Source organism: Euprymna scolopes, chromosome 43 (genome assembly GCF_053919585.1).
Source record: "Euprymna scolopes isolate OS-2025 chromosome 43, ASM5391958v1, whole genome shotgun sequence".
Taxonomy (NCBI): Eukaryota; Metazoa; Mollusca; class Cephalopoda; order Sepiida; family Sepiolidae; genus Euprymna; species Euprymna scolopes.
In genome coordinates, this window is record NC_136524.1 from 45,346,633 (window position 1) to 45,360,607 (window position 13,975).

Here is a 13,975-nt window from a genome sequence, read left to right on the forward strand (position 1 = left end):
TCCTCGGTCAGTGGAAGAGAAATCCTTCATGACTGACACAATTTTTATTTTATTTTTGTTCCTGTTCAGAGTGCCCCTTTTGGGGGAGCTAAATTTTCCCACATTAAAACCCTACCTTGTGTCTAACTGTGCCCTCGTGGGGAGGCAAATAAATAAATTTAAAAAAATATTTTTGACAAATATTCTCATGTAAAAATGATTTGTTTATAATTCTAAAAAGAAACAATTTTAATATATAACGCTCAGTCACGGCTAATTTCATTAATAGCTGCGTGGTGAATAATTTTCAAACCGACTTTAGAAAAAATATAGAACTTTCGGATTTGTTTTACTGTACACATAGATTCGAAAAAGTTGTCACAAAACAAATATAGAATAAATAAATGTTATCAAAGGCAAGATAAGTTATTTTTCTACCTAACTGGATATGTTTTTAATGTTTATGCTTACTGTAACATGTTTATTCAGCTCGATGTATTGAAAAATTTTAAATGGCAGCCGACTCGCCGACTCTCTCTCTCTCTTTGAGGCGGTAAGTTTGGGAAAATGAGTTATAAATAAAAAACAGACAAAATACTGTTAGAAACTCGCTTAATATATGTTACCGTGACATAGTCTGACATATATTCGGCAGGTTTTTAACAGTATTTTGACTGGTTTTTATTTATAACACCTTTTCCCAAACTTACCATCTCCGAGAGAGAGAGAGAGAGAGAGAGAGAGAGAGAGAGAGAGAGAGAGAGAGAGAGAGAGAGAGAGAGAGAGAGTCGGCCGCTATTTTGAATTTTCCAATACATCGGAAAACACTGTATGTTTTTTCGAGCTGAATAAGCATGTTACATTAAATATAAAAACTAAAAACATATCCAGTTGGGTAGAAAAGTAACTTATCTTGCCTTTGATAACATTTATTTCTTCTATATTTGTTTTGCGACAACTTTTTCGAATTTATGTGTACAGTAAAACAAACCCGAACTTTCAAATATTTGGACATACTCAATGAAAGGTTTGGGTATATTAAGACCTTAAGGAGGCAAACAGCACCGCCATGCGATGGGTTACTTTCTATTACGATAAGATATGATGAATGAAAGGATTTATTTATTATTGACAAAAAAAAAAACATTTTGACAAATATATTTGTATTATTTGCTTATAATTCTAAAAAGAAACAATCAATATTTGTATTATTTGTTTATAATTCTAAAAAGAAACAATCGATTTTAATATATAACGCTCAGTCACGGCTAATTTCATTAAGCCACGTGGCGAATAATTTTCAAACCGACTTTAGAAAAAAATATAGAACTTTCAAATATTTGGACATACTCAATGAAAGATTTTATTTATTATTAAAAAAAAACATTTTGACAATTATCCTCGTGTAAAAATTATTTGTTTATAATTTTAAAACCTAAAACAAAATTAAATTAAATTTTCAATCTTCCTGATAGAGCCTTATAAGAAAATAATCAGTTAAATTATCAACATAATATTTGCTGTATTAGCAATAAATAGTATTGTTTCTTTAATTTATATTAACAATGTTATTAAACGTTATGAAAGTACTTTAATTTATATTAACAATGTTATCAAACGTTATGAAAGTACTTGAATACAGTTCTAATTAAATACACGTTTAATTATTAACAAATAACATTACTTACTTTACTATATTTGGTTAGAATAAAATATTTTCCCTTCTAATGGCACGTATCCAAATTGAGAAAGTTTAGGATAAGAAAATATATGTACTTTGGGGCCTTTTGGATAATTTCCTCGGCAATTTGTAACAACGCAAGAATACACCATGTTAGACAGCAAACTGAAAACTAGACGAAACTGCTACTGATAGCCTAGATCATATCCCTACAAGTGAATCTGATAGTGACGTCACGCTGTCATATGCATCGGCCTTCTTTACTCTCGGTAGCCGTGGTTATGTCCCCTTCATGTAAAAAAATTTTTTTTTTTTTTGACATTTTAAATTAGAAGTGTCGCACAGCACTATTCAACGTTAACGAGAATGATTAAGAAGGCTAATTGTGCGTCTAATTGACATAGTGAAATATATTCGACTTCAGATATCTCCCTCTGATTTCTAACCTTCAGGGAATTTTATTTAAGACGGAGTTTGTTTTTATGTAGGATGGCTAAAGCATAGAACACTATACAGGGTGCCCCCCCCCCAAAAAAAACAAAAAACAAAAGCTAAATGGAGGCCATCTAGAACATATGCTGTAGTACGAAGAAAAAAAGGGAAAAGACCCTAGTGTTTTGATGTGATGTTTTGAATATAATAAACTAGTTATGACCAAAGTTTCATTTCATTCGGACAAAACACTAAGAAACGGGGCCTAATTAGAGTTGGGGCCCGTTTTTTTTTGGGGGGGGGCACCCTGTATAAACCAATATAGATAGACACTAGATTTCCGATGACTCACTTTAATCTTTCACGTTTTTGGACATTTTATTTACGACTAGATGTTTTCTTCATGTGCGGTAGCTAAAGCACAGAGCAATGTCATTAGAACAAACTATATCGAAACCAATATAAATAAATAAATAAATAAATAAAAAAGACAGTAAATGTAGACTGTCTTGGCCAGCATTGGTTGGTTGGTTGTTTTTGTTTTACGGCATATCAACCCTTTTCAGGTTATTTAATGCCGAATACAAAGATTCGGAAGAAAATATTTTTAATAGAATATATTTGTTGTTTCAAGTGGGTTTCTATTTAACCCATAGTTGGGACCCTAACAGGTACTACCACTCCGAGTCAGAGTGGACCTGGGAGCAATGGCAATTAAAGGGTGGCTCCACACTCTCCAAAGCCCGCAAGCTGGGGCCTAATCACTGGATATAGTTTAAGGTCATATCCAGGACCCCTTGGCCAAGAGACGAAAGAGTAAATAACATAATGCAACTTGTAGCAGTCATAAAAACCTGGGGAGGTTTTTTTTTTTTTTTTTTTTTTTTTTTTTTTTTTTTTTGTTTTTTGTGAATCAACGCCCCCTTCTCAGCTGTTCGGTCACACACTGGACAATCAGCTAACAGGGCGCATTGATTCATCGGTCCCCTAAAGAACTACTTTTTGGGACCACAGCTAGTCATCAATCAGGACCTAACCTCCAGCCAAGCAACACCTCTTCTCTCTTGTCCCCAGTCCACCGGACACCTCTACCTAGCATCGACGGTCTCCATCTGAAGACAACTGCTATCAACTGGGGGCAACACAGGGAATATACTGACTGACCGGCACAAACCCCAAAAAGAAGTTTTTATTCCGTCTTCCTCTACCACAGTCATACCTTCAACTTCATGCTGTAAACTAAATTCCATTAATCGTCGTTATTGTTGAAAAGAAGTTTTGTTGTTCATTTCGTGCTGTGTTCTTCATTAAATAAATTAAGGGTTAAACATTACGTCTAAAAAAAACTTATAAAAAAATATATTAAAAAAAAACAGACATAAATGCACGGGAAAGATAGTCCACTGGGAACTATGCAAACGCCTTGACTTTTCCACCCCTCCCCCTACTATAAGTAACAATTATTTCAAAAGCTATTTTTACATATCAAAATATATAAGATTTCAGATGGAAACCTTTGATCTCTTACCTTTAGGAAATTTTATTTAAGAATGAATTTTATTTTTTAGATAAGATAGCTAAATATTTGATATTCGCCTTTAGGAATTGGGATAATTATAGAAAGCCTTTATCGGCGTTTAAGCAAATTGTGTTTTGTGTCCGTACTTTAAGTTTCTAAGACATTTTTTTTTTTTTTGTAATTTGGCTTTTCTTCTGGATACGTGGTGCCTGATTGTATCACATGATATCCCTCTTTTATTGATAACGTCTTATATTTTACTGTCTATCATCATATACAAACAACCCTTCCACTTTGTTGAACATACTTTCTTGGACAAGAAAAAAAAAAGCTTAGTCTTGTTAATATTAAATGTTGCCAACTAATTTAAGTCCCCCTTTCCACTGCAGACTGGAAATTAGTCTAGGGGTTAGTCTCTAATGTTTCAGCCATTGCCTTAGATATGTATCAACTCGCTTTCCTTTCGTGGCTATTATAGAGCGTGCTGTCATCAGCAAATATACCGATCTCGAAAACAATTTTATCAGGGAGATAGATCGTTTATGAATATCAGGACTAATAAAGATTCTAGGATCGACCTCCGTTGTTATATAGAGCACTTCCGGGGATGACAAGTAACCTGAACGATTATTACTATGATCGTTGTTAATGTTTGGAAAATAGAATGTGAGAAAATATGTATCGAGACGAATTAGGTATTTTACAGATAAAAAAAAAATTATGGTAGAAATGCATCGGGAATGCTATCTTAGAAATGTTATAAAATTTAGAAATTTCTAGATAAACATTACATGTAAAAACATCAGGTGATCTTAATGCTATCTGTATTTTGTTTTTCATTGTGGTCACAAATTTCGTGTTCAATTTAGTACAACGTTATAATTGAAAACTGAACCGCTACGTGAAAAGTTATGAAAAATTTTGTTTTCTTCAGTTTTTTTTTTTTTTAATCTGAAACTTAAGTCTGTAATCGATGATATTAATAGGAAAAAAGTTTTTTTTTTTTTTTTTAAAAAAAAGGAAAAAGAAGTGAAAATTGTGGAATTTAGAGGGGGGGGAATCTCGACAACGTCTGCCGATGTTTTCTAAAGTCCGAAATTAATAAGATATATTTCAATTATAAAAAGAGAGAAAAAAAAACCCACAGATGTCGTAAGAACTAAAGAAGAAAAAAAAAATCGACTGTCGTCGTCGTTATTGTTGTTTAATGAAATGTTTGCATTTTTAAGTGCTTTTTGAAACAGTTTAATTTCAATTTGAAACAGTTTAATTTCAATTTGAAACAGTTTAACTGTTCATTTAAGTGCTTTCTGAAACAGTTTAATTTCAATTTGAAACAGTTTAACTGTTCATTTAATTTTTTTTTAAGTATTTAATCATGAAACTTACCGCCAGATGATTGTTTTGATTCTATTTTAAATTTCCTTCACTTAAATTCCGTACAATAAATGTTTTCTATCATGATATTTTCTTTTTTTCTTTTTCTTTTTTTTTTTTTTTCCTTAGCATTTTAACATTTGATCAGCACTTGGCATATTCCGGCGGTTTATGTCAGCTGCCAGAGTATGCCCACCCACGCAACATCCACAAGGAAGCGGGTCGTTTTCAGTATAAGTATCATATTGTCACTTTAACTCTCAGTTTTGCTAAGTTATTCCAAGATATCAACGACGACATAGCAATTGTCCTGCAGTCCTAGTCGTAGAAATTATTTATCTCCCACCGCAAGAGGATGTGACACAAGGGTCGTAAAGTGGGATTGAAAAGCCAGCACCCTCAAGGAGACTGCAAAAAATAATGCCTGCGCATCCTTGTTGGCATTCCTCCGCAAGGGCGCCTCAGGCGATTAACAATAAACTAATCACGTATCAAAAGGAGAATGAAAAATCTGGGATGGTGGACCCCCTAGAATTACACAGGACCAACAACATACTACAGTCGACAGGAGAAAGCAATTTTAAAACTTGCTTGGACCCTGTCGGGCTTTTGTGCCAAGTTCCAATGCCATTGTTTATTTATTTTTTTGTTTGTTTGTTTTGTTTTGTTTTTGTTTTGTTTTTTTGTGACACACCATGTCCATTAAATTGACACACTCAGATTTTGTGGTATATATATATATTTTTTTAATGAAAATCGCTCGAGACAAGACATGAAGCTACTTGCTATTAAGAGCTAGAAAAAAGATACTACTTCAAGATCAAAAACCAACCAGTATGAGATGGATAGATTCTGACCCAGAAAACAGCAATTTTTTCCTCTTTGTCAGCGAGAACTAAAGCAGAAAATAAGGTAAACGAGGGTTATGGGGTTGCCAAAGTAAACCAACGATACACTTTCTACTCTCCGCTGTCATATTGATGGATTCCAACCTGGAAGACAGCAATTTTTCTCCCTTTGTCGGAAACATTGCTCATAGAATGTGAGAACTAAAGGACAAAATAAGGTAAGCAAGACTTGTGACTGTTGAAAATAAAGCCAAGGTTCACTCTCTTGTACTTTTTGCAAAGGTATGCTAAAAAAAAATATATATATAACTGAGCATTTATTTAAAATGACTGTGTCCATAGAAGTTGAAGATACATGCTTGACATCATTTTGACAACCTAGGGAGACCCTTACTGTGCTTACAAGTTTACTTACAAGTTTTTTATTTTATTATTTTGCTGGTGCCCTGAGTCTGGTCGTTTTAATTGATGCGTGAACACAAAAAAAAAATAAATAAATAAAATAACTTTAGTAAAATGATTCCCCCATTTCTGGGACATTTTTACTTTTTAGGGCAGTTAACTAAGTACTTTTACCACTAATTCTAAGTCTGACAAGCAAAGTCATAAACAGACATGTAATTGTTTTATTTTTCATATTACCACCCGGACTTAGGGTTAGTATTAAGAAGTAAGGCCTGTTTTTTTATGATTTTTAACAATGATATATTTTATACTAGGGTTTGATTAATAACATAAACATGACATAGATTTAAAACAAACAAAAGTTGTTTGATCCAAAAGAGGTGATCATTTTACATTAATTTGTGAAACTGAATGTTTTGGGGGTTTTTTTTTTTATTATCATTAAGTTTTTCAGGTTAAACAAAAAATGAAGGAGAATAGAAAGAGCAACATAAATCGTGAACTTAAAGTCTAACTACCTCCAAATTCATGTGGATAAGAAGCTATACCAGTATAAATTGGTCAAATATAAAGGTAAGATTTATTGTTTGACCAGATTAGGAGTTGGACTGAATTCTGCACGCAAAATTATGACAGCAATAATTAATATCGTATTGGTCAAAGATTATGTGATGAAAAGAGCCACTTTCTCTTACGTTAATGATCTGCTGGTGGACGAGACAGAGGCGACTGAAAAAAGAGTGAGAGACATATATTGACTGACAGCTAACCCATCAGATTTGCTAGAAAACGGAATGGCTTTGAGATTGAAATTAGAGTGGATTAAGGCAGGAAATTGGAAGAGGAAACGAGATCTCTGAAGTCAAGATGGCCTACTCTAACAAAACTTTTCTTGGTCTGCAGGAATCTTTTTCAAAAAACACCCGACTAGCTGAAACCACCGTCAATAATTTTCCCCACTCTTTATCTGTGCCTAAATCTAAACGTAGATTCCACGAACATAGCTTCTTTCTTAGAACTGCCCGCCTGTGGAACTCTGTTCCGCTTGCCTGTTTCCCTCTCGACTTCAACTTGGATGTCTTCAAGTCCAACACAAACAAATTCCTGATGAACCGCCCCCTTAAGTAATGATACCTTACCAATTCTCCAATACTATTGCTACACTATCCCATTGATCACTGTACACACCTTTATCCCTGAGTGGCCATTGGGCCTTGATAAAAAAAAAAAAAGTTGGTTTAAACAGTGAGATGGTTGCGGACTGCGTACAGCTTTATTAAAAGGCAACATTAAGACAATCCAGCGCTAATGACTTTGTTTTAAAAGAAGGACAAATCTTTAGCTGTCTCACAATTTTATATCAAATATAAGAAAACATTTCAGAAAAAAATATTTAGAAAGATCTATTCATATAATATACGTCCCAATTGCATTTCTTACCTCATTATTATTTTTTTTTTTCCATGAGTCACCACTTATCAAGGCCCGGAGGCCACTCAGGGATAAGAGTTATTGTGTGTACAGTAATCAATGGGAAAATATCGTAGTAATCATTAGTAATGGAGATTTGATAAATTGGATCGCTTAAAGGGGTGGTTTATCAGGAATTTGTTTATGTTGGACTTGAAGACATCCAAGTTGTAGTCAGGTGGGAAACAGCAAACGGAAAAGATTGATAGTGTCTTACTTAAGGGGGCGGTTTGTCAGGAATTTGTTTATGTTGGACTTGAAGACGTTCAAGTTGTAGTCAAGTGGGAAACAGGCAAGCGGCAGAGAGTTCCACTGGCGTGCACTTCTTGGAAAGAAGCTTTGTTCATGGAATCTACGTTTTGATTTAGGCACAGATAAAGAGTGGAGAAAATTTTTGGCAGTGGTTTCAGCTAGACGGATAAAAAAAATAGGTGGAAAGTGCAGGGGTTTTGCAATAATTAAAAAAAAAATTGTTAAGCAGCAAATCTCTAATTAAGTATTTACAAATTTAAAACAAATTGGTATTGGTAATTGGATTGGAATCGGAAATTTAGAATAGAATCGGTAATTGTATCGGAAACCTTTCCCTTATTTTGTCCTTTAGTCTTCATATTCTATGAGTGATATTTCTATCAAAGAGGAAGAGAGATTTTCTGTTTTCTGGGTTGAAATTTATACATCTAACACTTATTGTTGGTTAGTTTTTGATGTTGAAGGAGTATTCTTATATATATATATATGTGTGTGTGTGTGTGTGTGTGTGTGTGTGTGTGTGTGTGTGTGTGTGTGTGTGTGTGTGTGTGTGTGCATATATACATGTGTGTGTATATATATATATGTGTGTATATATATGTATATATATATATGTGTATATATATGTGTATATATATGTATATATATATGTATATATATGTGTGTACATATATATGTATATATATATATATATATATATATATATATATATATATATATATATATATAAGAGCAAACAGTTAATAACACATGTTAAAAAACACTTTGAAAAAGAGTGTAAAACATATTTAATCTGAAAAGGAAACACTTAATAAGGGGATAGTCCTTAATCCGCGGAGTTTCGAAGAAATACTTTCCTTCTCATCAGAGGGTAGGAATTAGCAAAATGCAGGATCGGATTTTGCATGCAAAAGTATTTAATGAAACTGCAAGTAAGTCAAAGATCTTAATTGATAGCAAAAAGTGAAGCAGAGGGAATATGGTGAAGAAAAAGGTGATTACACGTGAATGGATAGTCTGGTGAAAGGTAAATAATCCAATGACGGTAAAATCCAAAAATATAAACTCAAGAAAGTTAATTGAATTTCCATTCACACAAGTAAAATCCAAGGAAATCACGTAATTGGAAGATGGTCCGAAATAATCCAAAAGGCTGAAATCCATGGAATAATTCATAAATATGTACAAGGAAAAGGGGAAAAATTCCAATAATGTTAATAAAAGAAAAATAAGATATGCGCTTCACACGGCTGCCGAGACAAAATGTAATTAAGAAAGATCAGGGAAGAAGAGAAAAAAATCAGTGAAGAAAAAAAAATTAAATAGTGATAGAATTAGATATAAAATAGAAAAGCAAATGTCAAAATGACCCAGACAAAATGATGTTAAAAGGCGCGAAAAATATAGGGCAAAAAAGAGGTCAACTGAAATGTACAGGTTATTACTTAAGAAAATGTCAGCAAGAGTTGTTAAAAGATACTAAATTGAATAAATAAATTAATTAATAAATAAATAAAAATAATAAATAAATAAAAAAAAATAAATATAAAATAAAAAATAAAAAATTTTAAGGGGAGAGGATGGCCGGTGTCTGCAAATTCCGGATAAAGCAAATAAGTATGTAAGTAAATGCGTACAGTAAAATATAAGTAAATATTCATACAGGATATAGATGTGTGGGTAGATTGATATATTAGATAGATAGGAATATTTAAAGACTAAAACGGAAATTGCAGATAAAAACCCGGCCAAGCAAAGTAACAATATAATAAATTCTAAAAACGAACTGATCTCTTTCTGTAAACATATGTCCAAATTTAATTATGGTAATTTTGAAATTACATTGTTATTACTTTAACCTTTCAGATAGATATATAATTTTTCTTTAACTTTATTGTTTTTTCTACATACTTTCTTAATACTTTATAACTTAATAATCCTTTACTTCTTATTATCTTCTTTGCTAGGTCGGTTTTTTATCTGCGATTTCCGTTTTAGTCTTTGCCGACCCTTCATAATGCTTTTTTTTTTGTCTACATATCCACTTTAACTGTATGAGTGGAATAGAAACTTAAATTTTTTTTTATAGAAGTCACCCCAGACAAAGCGTGTAAATAACTTTTAAAAAATACGAAACTGATTACTGTGAAGACAGGAGATGTTAATGGATCTTGATCGTGAAAGACCAATGCTGTAGGAAAAAAGTCAGCACTAAGAAAGTTCTCCATGCCTACGGTTCCTTTTTGAAATCACCCAATGTATGCTTTCCGGTCACTTGTTCTTGCAGAGACATTCGCGGTTTGGGTTGAGTCAGCTTTCTCTCCCTGAATCACACTACATCTTGAACAGTTGATGTAATCACATCTTAAATACTCTAACATTTTGTGCAAGCAACGGCTCCAGGGCAATAAATGAATAAATAAATAGGAAATTAGAAGAGAAAAAAAGGTAATGTGGCCGCCTTGCTGTTACATTCTCACGTTTGTCCTTAATATAACCCCGAATTATAGAAGACTTCCTTACTCACTTGAAAATCGATCATCCAGTGAGTCTATAATTTCTTTAAGACAGTGGCAGTAAAGTCAGTAAGTAATCAAGTCAGAAGGAAAGAAAGACAATAAGAAAAAGAAGAAATGAGAGAGAGAGAGAGAGAGACAAACAGACAGACAGACAGACAGACAGACAGAGAAAGACGGTGAGTGAGTGAGAGAGTGGGAGTGAGTTCAAGAGAGAAAGATAGAGAGAGAGAGAGAGAGAGAGAGAAGAAGAAGAAGAAGAAGAGGTGGAAACTGAATGAGAGAGAGGGTGGATAAGAGAGAGGGGCGATTGTAAAAGAGAGAGAGGAAGACGGAGTGCATGAGAAAGAAAGGGATTGAGTGCAAGAAAACGACAGAAAGAGAGAGAGAGAGAGAGAGAGAGAGAGAGAGATAGAAAGTGGGAGTGGGTGAGAGAAATAATTAAATTTGGGCTTAAGTACAATAGAGAGGCGGGAAGTGAGTGAGATGATTAATGAGAGAAAGGAGGATTGAGTGCAAGTGAAAGATAGATAGATAGAGAGAGAGAGAGAGAGAGAGAGAGAGAGAGAGAGAGAGAGAGAGAGAGAGAGAAAGTGTGTGTGTGTGTGTGTGTGTGTGTGTGTGTGTGTGTGTGTGTGAAAGAAAGAAGGTCAATACGTTTATTCGAAGCTAAAAATGTAACGAACAAGTCAGACGCCAGAAAATTTTTTAAAATCTTACAAATCCCCAGGTTTATGAATGAAAGTTCAACTGTTCAACTAATAAAAAAAAAACTGCTATTAATGAATTCAGTTAAATTTAAAAATAAAATTACAAATGTTCTTTTTTCTTACGCTATGGACGTATACAGTTACATTTATGAATGAACATCTAACTCTATTTCAAACGTCTAAAGGCACTTATAAAACTCAAACGAACAATTGACTTTTGATCTGTTTGGAATGTTCTGATGAATTATTGGGGGTAAAGGGAGGCAACTCGAAGCATAAAAAAATACTAACTTGACGTGAAAGAAAAAACAAAAAAATTTTGCCTGTTTTAGAACCTCCCTTAGTTGCAACGAATTGACCCGTTGCTTGCTAGCAAAGAAATCATCCTGGAAGGTTGTTACAGTGGGCCGAATAAGTTGGGTGCTGATCTGCCGTACAATGGAGAAGATAAACACAGGTAAAATACAAGAAATGGCAAAGAAAAGAGAACAAAAGCAGTTAACCAGTTTTAAAAAGAAAATTGTTTGTTTTTTGCTTTTTTTTTTTTTTTTTTTTGCTTTTTTTTTATTTCGTCATAAATGCACAAGAAAAAAATACAGATTAAATGGAGAAAGTCGATTGATAGGTGGGCAAGAATGTGGAACACAGGATAGTTGGAAAGGTTGGAGATGTGGAAACTGGGTTCTGGAGAGTATGCGATGACGTCACACGGAGATTGCCATGGATATACCTGAGGTGTGACGAGATGTCTCCGATGGGTCCGGTCCATGTGGAAGAAGGCAAAGGCTGTGCGACGGGATTAGGGTTCAGGTGGCTTTCAATAATAATAATAATAATAATAATAATAATAATAATAATAATAATAATAATAATAATAATAATATGGTACTCTTCAAGTCCAATATAAACAAGTTCTTATTAAACCGCCCTCTAAATAATCTATTTCCACCCCCATTTTCACCAATAACTATTAATATGCTGTTGACTCAGTGACTACCGTACACTCATTAACCCTCATCCTCGAATTGTTTTCGGGCCTTGATAAGTGGTGACTCTCATGTAAAATAATAATAATAATAATAATAATAATAACAATAATAATATGGTACTCTTCAAGTCCAATATAAACAAGTTCTTATTAAACCGCCCTCTAAATAATCTATTTCCACCCCCATTTTCACCAATAACTATTAATATGCTGTTGACTCAGTGACTACTGTACACTCATTAACCCTCATCCTCGAATTGTTTTCGGGCCTTGATAAGTGGTGACTCTCATGTAAAATAATAATAATAATAATAATAATAATAATAATAATAATAATAATATGGTACTCTTCAAGTCCAATATAAACAAGTTCTTATTAAACCGCCCTCTAAATAATCTATTTCCACCCCCATTTTCACCAATAACTATTAATATGCTGTTGACTCAGTGACTACCGTACACTCATTAACCCTCATCCTCGAATTGTTTTCGGGCCTTGATAAGTGGTGACTCTCATGTAAAATAATAATAATAATAATAATAATAATAATAATAATAATAATAATCTATGCGAGAACTGCTAGTGAGCAATAATAATGATGCTGATGATAATAATAATAATGACGAACTGGAAGCAACAGAAAGTATAGTATTACCCAATCAAACAAAGATGAGGGCACTAGGTGAAAATGATAGCATCAAATACTTGGGAGTTTTGAAGCAGACACCATCAAAGCAACAAAATGAAAGAGAAAATTGGAAAAGAATACCTCAGAAGAACAAGAAAACTCCTCGAAACTAAACTATATAGTAGAAGCCTAATTAAAGGTATGAATACATGGACAGTGTCGCTAGTAAGATACTTTGGATCGTTTATTGGACAGACTAAAGAAGACTAAGGAGTATCGACCAGAAGACCAGGAAACTTGTGACAATGCACAATGCACTACAGCCAAAGGATGATACTGACCGATTTTATGTGAAAAGGAAAGATGGAGGAAGAGGGCTGATCTGTATGAAAGACTGTGTGACACACACACACACACACACACACACACACACACACACACACACACACACACACACACACACATACACAAAAGAATTAGAAAAATACATAATGCAGAACACCGAAAGAATAATTACCGCAGCAAGCGACACTGAATAAACAAACAAGATAGAAAAAGAAATAAGACAAATAAAGATACATAGCAAAAGAAACAGCTACATGGACGATTCATAAGGATTACAAAAGAAGGACTAAGGAAAACACCTGGAAATGGCTACAAAAAGGAAACCTAAACGGGGAAACTAAATCACTGATAACAGCTGCACAAGACAACGACCTTAGAACCAATTACATCAAAGTAACGGTTGACATGACACAAGAAAACAGAAATTTTCGGACTCTGCGGACAAAGAGACGAAACAATGAACCACATAATAAGTGAATGCAGCAAACTAGCCCAAAAAAAGAATATAAAGATAGACACGATCAAGTAGGGAAAGCAATACACTGGAAATTATGCAAACGATTGTATCTTGAACACTCAAACAAATGGTAGAAGCACAAACCGGCAGCAGTATTGGAAAATGAAATAATAATAATAATAATAATAATAATAATAATAATAATAATAAGAAGAAGAAGAAGAAGAAGAAGAAGAAGAAGAAGAAGAAGAAGAAGAAGAAGAATCATAGGAACACTAGGAATAATAAATAAAAAAAAGAATGGTGGAAATTGGAATCCAGGGGAAGACTGGGAAGATACAATGGATAGCAATAATAAAAAATGATG